Below are 11,849 nucleotides of genomic sequence, written 5' to 3'. Positions count from 1 at the left end.
AATCTATGTGTACAGTAATACAAACCCAAAAGTAGGCATAAGGCCATTAAAAAATTGGGGGAGGTCTCCGGTCATCCTTGTCACTATATCTTTTATTGGTTCTCCTAGCTAGGGCTAGCATTCACGCCCAATACCGCAAACACACCGGCGGGGGTGGCGGTCGTCCTAAACAATAGCGCAGTAGCGCACAGACTGAAATCTAGTTTGTCGATACAAGTTTACTCACAAATATATACCAGCTTTGCTATTTAAGCATTGAACACTTCTGGTCCGGATAAACAGTTTCACGAGTTAGACCGAAAGCTCAACCCGTTCGTGTAATTAAATCCAGGCCAGCCACGCTTCGCGCGTTTACTTATTTAAACTGAGTTAAAATGATTTCACTTCAATAATGCGTTGGCTCTGAGGAGGCCGCACGCACGGACTAAAATGTCGACCTGTCCCCATAAGCTGACCCCCAAAATATATACCTACTCCGACCCATTAATAACTAATTGGGGTTCACGTGAACTTTTCGCGTCCCCCGTTACAATTTTTTTCTTTTCTTTTCGTGCGGATTATTACCGATAGGACACTAAGTTAGCAGATTATTGAAAAAAAAAAAAAAAGACAAAAAATAATTCAATATTTAAAGATTTGGGAAGGGAGTTCAGTTTCACATACAACGTTCTAGCAAATGGATTTCTTGAACTAATTTACGATAGCCTAGTTGTTATTATTATTATTATTATTATTATTATTATTATTATTATTATTATTATTATTATTATTATTGATTTGTATTATTGTACACATAGATTCGAAAAAGTTGTCCAAAACAAACATATAACAAATAAATGTTATCAAACGCAAGATAAGTTACTTTTCTACCCAATTGGATAATTTTTTTAATGTTTTTATTCAATGTAACATGTTTATTCAGCTCGAAAAACATTCAGTGTTTACCGATTTATCGGAAAATTCAAAATGGCGCCGAACTCTCTGATGAACACGGTAAGTTTGGGAAAATGAGTTTAAAATTAAAAAAAATATACAAAATACTGTTAAAAACTAGCTCAATATATGTTGCTGTGACATAGGCTGACATATATGCGGTGGGTTTTTAACAGCATTTTGTATAGTTTTTTATTTTTAACTCATTTTCCCAAACTTACCGTGTTCAGCAGAGAGTTCGGCGCCATTTTGAATTTTCCAATACATCGGTAAACACTGAATGTTTTTCGAGCTAAATAAACATGTTGCATTAAATAAAAACACTAAAAAAATTATCCAGTTAGGTTGAAAATTAACTTATCTTGCCTTTGATAACATTTATTTGTTATATATGTGTTTGTTTTTTTAACAACTTTTTCGAATCTATGTGTATAGTAATACAAACCTATTATTATTATTATTATTATGATTTAGGACTTTTTGCGTGTGTAGGGGGGAGGTAACATTTACCAAAAAATTAAAAGTAAAACTAGCGGAGAATACTCGATTTTACGGTTATTGTAAAAAGGGAAATTTAAATTTCGTTCTGTTTTAAATTCGGTACATTCTTACATTACATCCATTTGCCGGCCTTCGGGTCAAGATCAAAGTGTAGTATCTGTTCCGGCAGATGTTGCACTTTGTGACCATTGCCCTTGTGGCAATTGGTTATTGGTACATGTAGGGGCAACCCTATATGTACCATCCCCTTCCCCTCCCTCCCCCTTCACCTCACATAAAACCGACCTTGTGTCACATTTTGCTTACGTGGGGAAGCAAATAAATACCTACATCCAACTCATCGTTCACATTCGATATGTCAACTTTTCTAGGTTTTTGGGTATGCTGACAAGGTTGGGGCTATCTATTCCGAAAGCCTTTCTTAACATGGGGAGTGGGGGGTGTCTATTCCGAAGGGGAGGTTCCGAAAGCTGTTTTCAACATGGGAGGTTGGGAGGGGGTTATTCCGAAAGCCGTTCTTAACATGGGGAGGTTGGGATGTTTATTCGTTGTAAGCGTACCCGAAAACCTTCAAAAGTTAACATTTCCAATGTGAATGGTGAGTTGGACGTATGTGAAAAAAAAAAAAATAAATAAATAGCAAAAATTTTATACCAAATTGACTTTTTTCTTTCGTTTAAAAATTAAATCATTTCGTTTTTGCTAATACAATCGTCATTTTCATATACAAAAAAACTTTTTTTTTTTTTTTTTAATAAAAATGACGATTGTTAATGTTATTCTTTCGATTGATCTATCTATCTATCTTTCTATTCTATACTGCTATAAATTCGTTTTTCTTTTGTGTGTATTGATATTAAAACCACTCTTTTATATTAATTAAAAAAGAAAATACAATTTTCTTATATCTGGGTTGTGGAATTGCATTCACTAGCAAAAGATCTAGCTAATTTGCATATTCTTTTAAATATTCATTTTAATTAATTCCCTATCATTTTTTTTTCGGTTTTCTTATGGGATGATCATCTTTAGTTAACTATTACGTGTAATTATATTCATGCAGATATTCTACATGATTTATACTGGCATAATATTTGCGTCAAAACTTTACAGTAAACACAAAATCGTTTCCATATATATATTTATGTATACGTATATATTTTTGTTTAATCTATAAAAGTGACCGTGTTTGTGTGTGTGTATGTCTGTGTGTGTACATTTTCCTTCGCAATAACTCAATTTTAAGTCTACAGACTCGAAATTTGATATACAGGGTATTGAGATTTGGGAAAATCTATGTGATTAGTTTTCGGCCAGAAATTTGGCTATTAAGGGGCCTAAGTTCAACGATTGGACCTTTGATAACTCTACCAAACTCCTCCGACAATTTTGGGTCTACACACTTCAAATTTTAGATATAGGTTCCTTGGACATGGATCTAACTTAATAACTCAATTTGAGCTCAAAACAAACAATTTTAAGGGGTCATAATAGGGGTCAAAGTTTAAAAAAATTGACCGTTTCTTTTTTGCTCAGCATACACCTCCAAATACCCGGGCAACGCCGGGCACCCATGCTAGTAAAAAATAAAAAAATAAAAAAAAAATTAAAACGGAACGTAACGAAATTTAAGTTTCCGTTCCATTTTCCCAACAATTGTAAAACAGAGCGTTCTCCGGAAGTTTTACCGTATCGTAAAATTAGTTCACGAAATGGGGGATCGATTTAATAGATCTTTGTATTTGAAATTCAAATCCTTATCCAAACCATTAAATATTGATTTCTTTCTCTTTTTTTTTTTTTTTTTTTGAATCTGGTAGCTTAGCGTCCAATCGATAAAAAAAAAAATTGTAAGCGGGGGGGGGGGGAGGCGCTAAAAGTTCACGTGCACCCTAATTTTTTTTTCAGTGGATTATTATTTATTATTTACCAGATTATCAAAATAAATAAATGAATAAATAAATAGATAAATAAAATAAAAAAAAATTAAAAAAAATATCTGAAGGGTTAGGGGTGGGGTTGTGGCTCATTTCAGCCTTGAAACCGAAAAATGTTTTGGGGCCTGTTTTGGCTCTTTTGGCTCCGTTCAGTTCTTTTTTGGCGTTTTTTTCTTAAATGGGAAACAAGATGGCCGACAGCAAAAACTATTAGTGATTACGTTGGATACTGAATGTCTTTAAAAAATGGATAACTACTTGTTTGTGCAAAAAATAAATGCAATATTCGTTTTCAGCACACCGAAAAACCGTTAAAAGTTGACGATTCAAATGTGAATGCCGATCGGCCGGTAAACTAAAAAAAAATATTTGTAGGGGGTGCTCAGTTTCTAATGTAATGTTATAGTAAATCGATCCCCCACTTAAGAACCACTCGATGTTTTTAGACTAAATTTCACGAATTTAGCTTTTCTTTAAAAGCAGTTTGGCCTTCAAAATGTTTTTGGCCTTTTTTTTTTGCCTCATGGATACAGCTTTACAATTAGTCCATGTATGGAGTACTGTTGTCACATCTGGGCTGGTGCATCTGCTGCTTGTCTCTCGCTCCTGGACAGGGTTAAAAAAAGAGTCGCAAACCTGATAGGTCCTGAACTGTCATCTGGGCTTCAGCTTCTGACCCATCGACGAGATGTTGCATCCCTCTGCCTGTTCTACAAATACTTTAATGGTGAATGCTCTGACGAACTGCAAACACTTGTACCTCCCCGACGTAACTACCCCCGACAAACCCGACAAGCTACTAAGTCTCATCCCTTTACAGTGGAGATCCCTAGGTGCAAGAAAGCCTTTTACTCCAATAGTTTCTTCCCCAGAACTGCGGGTCTTTGGAACTCCCTTCCGGGATTCTGCTTTCCCAACTGCAATGATATGCAGAAGTTCAAGTGTAATGTTAACAAACATCTTTCTACTCTTCTCCCTTCATAATGACCCCGCTAATTGATTCCCTAATAGTAGCCCCCTGCTTCAAAGTGGCACTGTGCCTTGTTTGGGGTGAAAATTGAATAAAAAAAAAAAAATGAATAAAGTCCTCGCGCGAAAGAGTAGGACACAAAATGTTTTAAATAATAATAATGATAATAGAATAACAATAACAAAGATTTTCGCTGGCGAGGACTACTATTGAGCATAACCAGTTATACAATCCTTTTGAAATATTCATCTCTATTTTTCTCGTTATGTATTGAATATTTGTTAATGAAACCTATACGAAATATGTTCCTTATTAAATTTTAAAGATTTTCTATTCTGAAAGAAGTTTAAAAACGATTAATCTAAAAAAAGTTATTTTAATGTTTTTGTTAAAAAATTCAGATTTTCTCATTATTCAGACCTGTATTACAAAGAGGAGTTGCAAAAAATGAGTTTTGGTGTGAGGAGAAATACAAACTGAAACAGAGAGAATATTACGACCTGTAATAATACAAAGAGGGGGTTGCAAAAATGATTTGTGGTGTGAGGAGAAATACAAACTGAAACAGAGAGAATATTACGACCTGTAATAATACAAAGAGGGGGTTGCAAAAATGATTTGTGGTGTGAGGAGAAATACAAACTGAAACAGAGAATATTCAGATATGTAATAATACAAAGAGGGGGTTGCAAAAATGAGTTGTGGTGTGAGGAGAAATACAAGCTGAAATAGAGAGAAGGAGAGTTTTAAAATATAATCTTAAAAAGATAGGATACAAATTAGAAAAGCATTTCATTCAAGGCATGAAAATTGTTAAACAAAATGTTTTTACTATAGGCTTTAACAATAAAGGTACAAGATTCAATTTGAAATTTATTTATCTTCAAAGTGCGCTTTTATAACTTTTACAAAGTAAAGTATAAAAATTTAATTTAAATTGAATCAAAAAATTACCTTGGATTTATTTTATGTAATGTACATTTGTTGCAATTTAAAAACGTTATCTTTCATCTAGAAATTAATGATATAGATATAAAATTTTCAATGATTTTTTTAAATTGCAACAGAATGTACATTACATGAAATAAATCCAAGGTAATTTTTTGATTCAATTTAAATTAAATTTTTATACCTTACTTTGTAAAATTTATAAAAACTATTTCAGTGATTTAAAAACATTATTACAATGATCTAAACATAATTTTTAATGAAAAACCAAAACACGGAATAATAAAATAATGTTAAAAAATACACATTGTTGGTGACCCCCCCATTTATATATATATATATATATATATATATATATATATATATATATATATATATATATATAATAAATTCCACAGCCAAAATTTATTATACAGCCAGAATTTATTATATACAATCTCTCACATTTTGAAAAATCATATATATATATATATATTATATATGTATATTCATTGGGGGGGGGGGCTGGATAATTTTCTTGTCCGGAGATTATAGTTATAAGTAATTATTAACAAGAAAATTAGCCGATATCTGTCTTTATAAAATTGTTAGCTGAAAGTACAGAATAGGTACACAACACCCTCCCGTCCCCATGTTAAGAATGGCTTTCTGAATAATAACGTTATTATTTACGCAGAGATCAATAAGTGCATGAGTACCTTGTATTTTCTTGGATGATGATGATCATCATCATCATCTATATACATTAATACGATAGCGTGTGTGTTCTTTTGTGTGCCAAACTTACATCCGGGTCGTTTAATTGTTATGTTCTTCTATTTCTTGTCATAATAACTTTACCAAGAATTCTTCATAAGTTTTGGTTTCGGTTTCGATTGTGGCTTTTTTAAATTTTTATTCCTTTGAAGATTGTAACATTGTGACAACCACCCCAGCTGCTAACATTGACCTGCTTTTTACCTGTGCGTATGTATTGTCTTTATTTTTATTATTTTTTAAACTATTATTTTTTTTTTAAATTAAAAAAAATTATTTATTTTTTATTTTGTTTTATTTGTATTTTTTATTTTGTTTTAATTTTTTAAATTTTTTATTCATTTTTATTTATTTATTTTAATTTTTAAATTAAAATTAAAAAAAAAAATTTTTTTTTTTTTTGCGCCATCCTACAACTTCAACCGTTGTCCTTTTTAAATTTTTAAAACTTTTTAATTAAGATTGTAACGTTGGGTATGGGGCAGCCAAACCAGCTGCCAACATTGCCCTGCTTTTTATTGAAACCAACCGAGAGCTCTTTTTAGTATCCTCGTTGTTCCCTAAAGTGCAATTGTCTTGATCTCTTTTGCACTTGGTTCACCAGGAATATTAGTTTGGCAGGATTCAGGTTCTTCTTTATAAGCCCTGTGGCACCCATAATAACTAGTATTGATTGATATCCCCTTTAGGTTCCAGTTTCTTTTCATATCATACATGAGACCTTGATATTTGGTCTTTTTCTCCCTTTCAGCTCTGTTCAGACCTCCATCATTAGGGACACACACTTCAACCAAGGTTGCTACTTTCTCTGACTTATTCCATATAACTATGTCAGGTTTCACAGCAGCATTTTCAAGGTAGGTGGCTGTAGGGATTACATGATCGTAATGTATGGTATATAAGTCATTTCCAACTGTTCTTTCAGGTTGATGTTCCCAGGACTTGCTGCTGTATAGTGGTAACGTCACTTTGAGTGCTACAGGTTCGATCCTAGCTGATGGCACCCAAATACTTTTTTTAAAACTTTTTAAATCACGACTATATAATAATATATACGAAATCTGGACAAATTAAAATATCATATTTAAGCGTATTTTACGACCCCGCTAATATATATATATATATATATATATATATATATATATATATATATATATATATATGTATATATATATACACACTTATATATGTATATATATATATACATATATATATATATATATATATATATATATATACACACTTATATATGTATATATATATATATATATATATATATATATATATATATATATATATATATATATATATATATATATATATATATATATATTATTCAATTTTCACCCCAAACAAGGCACAGTGCCACTTTGAAGCATATATACGAAATCTGGACGAATTAAAATATCATATTTAAGTATATTTTACGTTACGCACTCCCCCTGCAAATATATATATATATATATAATTATATATATATATATATATATATATATATATATATATATATATATATATATATATTTATATGATTATATATACATATATATATTGATATAATTATATATATATATATTTATATAATTATATATATATATTTATATAATTATATATATATATTTATATATATATAATTATATATATATAATTATATATATATATATAATCATATATATATATAATTATATGTATATAATTATATGTATATATAATTATAAAAATCAAATGATCTTGTAACAGGTGTTGTAATCCAACATCCGGTTTACGACTTCCGGTTGCGCATGCGTACATAAACATAAACCCATAACACCATAAACAAATAAACACAAATCGCTACTTTTTGCAGAATTTGACCTGCGCACGTAAATACTAACGTTATTATTTAGAAATTATCATTAAATATGGGAAGGGTGGGGATGTTTTGCAACTATTCTGTATTACAACTATACTGTCGCAATTTTCTTACAAATAAATCTACTTTAACCCGTCGACAATCATGAGAACAATTTATGACGGCGATTTCCCCACTGTCTTCTTTTTTAAAAATTTATTCTCCATTTTTTAATACACCTTTCTTAAAAAACATTCATACATTTTCTTCTACACTACCAACATAAATAAATAATCCCGAAAATATGCTTTTTTTATTGTGTTACAAATAAATAATCAATGCGACAATAAAATGTATTGTTTTACAGTGTACGTTTTCAGCGTCCCAATTGTTTTTTTTCGCGTTTAAATGAAAAGATATATCAATATTTGAATTAAACTTAAAAATATTATGGTATCTGTTCAGTGCACATCTCTCTACTCTGATCTTGAGCACGTAGTACAATGGGGTAAAGAATGGCTGGTTACTTTTAATGCATCTAAAACCAAGCTTCTCTCTTTACATCATCAACATTCTGATTCACATCTGACATCAATTGAAATGAATGGCTCTCGTCTTCAGGAGGCCTCAAGTTTTGACAAACTTCTTGGCTTGACCATTACTCCTGATCTTAAATGGAACACGTGCATCAAATCTGTTGCCAAGGCCGCTGAAAAAATGGTGGGATCTTTCTATCGATCCGGTAGATATCTCACTGCTGATGCTATTCTCTATCTATATAAGAGCCAGGTACGTCCAAGGATGGAGTACTGTTGCCACATCTGGGCAGGAGCTGCTAGAAAGGACTTGGCCTGCCTTGATAGAGTTCAAAATAGACTTCGTAGCCTCGTAGGAGATGTCCTTTTCTCTTCCTTGCAACCTTTATCTCACAGAAGAGATGTTGCGAGTTTGTCTCTGATGTATCGTTATTTTCATGGAAAGTGTTCAACTGAGCTTCAATCTATGGTCCCCCCTCGCCAAACTTTCACAAGAAACACTCGTCTAGCTGTAAACACTATCAATAATTTCCCCCACTCTTTATCTGTGCCTAAACCTAAACGTAGATTCCATGAACAAAGCTTTTTTCTTAGAACTGCACGCCTGTGGAATTGTCTTCCGTTTTCCTGCTTTCCGGCTGACTACAATATGGTTGTCTTCAAGTCTAACGTAAATAAGTTCTTGATTAGCCGTTCCATATAAGTTATCAACTTTACCAAATTTTCATTACTAATGATTACTATAATGTCCAATTTCTACTGTACACTCTTTAACCCTTATCCTTGAGTGGCCTCTTGGCTTTGATAATGTGGTGATGCCTATGTAAAAAAAAAAAAAAAAAGTATGGCAAACCACTTATAATTCAACGACTGTAAGTTTTTTTTTTCAAAAATAAACAATTATAAACAAAACGACCCATAAAAATTTATCTATATATTTTTTCATTTTCATATACTTTCATAGAAATGTTTCTGCGATGTCACAAAAAACTAGTTTCTTTACGTCACAAGTATACTTGTCACGCTCATGCGTTAATTCCATAGCTTATATAACATACTGACCCAACGGGTTACGGGTTGTTTAGTAATTATTAAATACCTGCAGACACTACTGTTTCATCTTTCCGGGAATCATCATATATACATATTTAAAATATAATTATCCACTGACACGTGTTTCGTCGTCTATAACTCATCAGAGTGGCTTAATCTCTGCATTCTGCTGAATCATAGACGACGGAACACGTGTCCGTGGATAATTATATTAATAATATATATATATATATATATATATATATATATATATATATATATATATGTCACAAAAAACTATTTTCTATACGTCACAAGTGCCACGCTCATACATTAATTCGATAGCTAATATAACATACTGACCCAACGGGTCACGGGTAGTCTAGTAATTATTTAATACCTGCAGACACTAGTGTTTCATCTTTTCGGGACTCATCATATATATATATATATATATATATATATATATATATATATATATATATATATATATTTGTCAAAATATAATTATCCACTGACACGTGTTTCGTCGTCTATAACTCATCAGAGTGGCTTAATCTCGTCAAGTGATAATTATATTTTCACAATACACTTGCCAATCTCCATATTTGGGGGTACCAAATTGGTCAAAGAAAATTATTCCCACTCGCATTTAGGCAAAATGAATTTATTCAATAAGTGTCGCAAACAAGAACATCTCTCTCTCCCTCCCTCTCTCTCTCTCTCTCTCTTTATATATATATATATATATATATATATATATATATATATATATATATATATATATATATATATAAAGCTGAGTGTGTGTCTGTCCACGAATGGGCTCCTATATGGTTGACTATTTAAAAAAAAAAAAAGAAACTGATTACATATAATGATAGAGACACAGGAATGGGTATTTTTGATCTGGCAGAACAGTGGTTCATTAAAATTGTGGGGTCTGCGTACACGCCTGGTCCACAAAGTATGGAAATAAAAAAAAATAAAAATTAAAAGAAAAAAGAAGTTTACAAGTGTTTTTGATATAGATGTACATAATAATACTTTGATAAGTATGTTTTAACTTAAATAGGGATGGTATAATAAAATTGTGGGGTCTGCGATCGCGCCTGGCCTCCATAGAATGGAAATAGCCACAAACTTTAATAAAGACTTTACATATCTATTTGCGTAAGTATACTTTGATAATTATGTTTCAGTTTGAAGAAATATGGTATAATAAAATTATGGGGTGTTCGTTCGCACCTGACCTCCATAGAATGGAAATATGTCACAAAGTTTAACAAGGTTTTTTAATATAGATCCACAGAATATTGTGATAAGTGTTTCAGTGTGAACAGGTATGGTATAATAAATTATGGGGTTTATCTATTTTATTTTTACTTTCATTATATTTTGCTTTGGTTTTGATACCCCCAAATTCGAAGCTATCTCTTTATAACCTTTCCTTTTCATAACCTATCATACTTTCATAAATCAGAGTCCATTTTCTGTAGGCTGTTTTTGAACCCAGTCAACGACGGGTACTTTTGCTAGTATATATATAAATTGTATAATGGTCAACAAAGCTTCTTAAATAAGGATTGGTATATAACTTTTGCTAGTATATATATATATATATATATATATATATATATATATATATATATATATATATATATATATATAGTGAGGGGCACCTGCTGTTTTTAATCACGGCTGAAAATTGCGGATGTACAATGCTCAGTATCTTTCCAGACAGAGCAATTGTGTGACGTGTATGTTCATTAGTTTGTCATTAAGATTGATTTTGTCAGATGATTCGAATACATTTTTTGTGCAATGCCCTAATTAAAAATCACGTACCTTAGTTAGCATACAACAACGCTGTTAACATTTCAAACAGTCTGTGTATTCGGGCAGCATTTGTTCAGTGAAGCGTCATTCATTAAATGAGGATACGACATTATGTGTAAAAAACGTGCAGAAAATTTAATGAAATATATATATATATATATATATATATATATATATATATATATATTTACATTTTTTATATGTATGTAAATATATATATAAATATATTTAGATATATATATATATTTAGATATTTATATATGTATTTATATATATGTGTGTATATATATTTATTTATATATGTATTCATAAATAAATATGTATATTTATATATATATGTAATTATATATACTTATATATATTTATACCTATTCATATATATATATATATATTATATATGAATATGCATATATATTTATACATATTTATATGTATAAGGATATATATAAATATATATATAAATATATATATATAAGTATATATACATATATATATAAATATATATGTATATATAAATATATATATATATAAATATATAAGTATATATGCATATATATATAAATATA

Source organism: Euprymna scolopes, chromosome 46, assembly GCF_053919585.1.
Source record: "Euprymna scolopes isolate OS-2025 chromosome 46, ASM5391958v1, whole genome shotgun sequence".
Classification (NCBI taxonomy): domain Eukaryota; kingdom Metazoa; phylum Mollusca; class Cephalopoda; order Sepiida; family Sepiolidae; genus Euprymna; species Euprymna scolopes.
The sequence above is the reverse complement of the archived record's forward strand: the minus strand, read 5'-3'. Positions refer to the sequence as shown.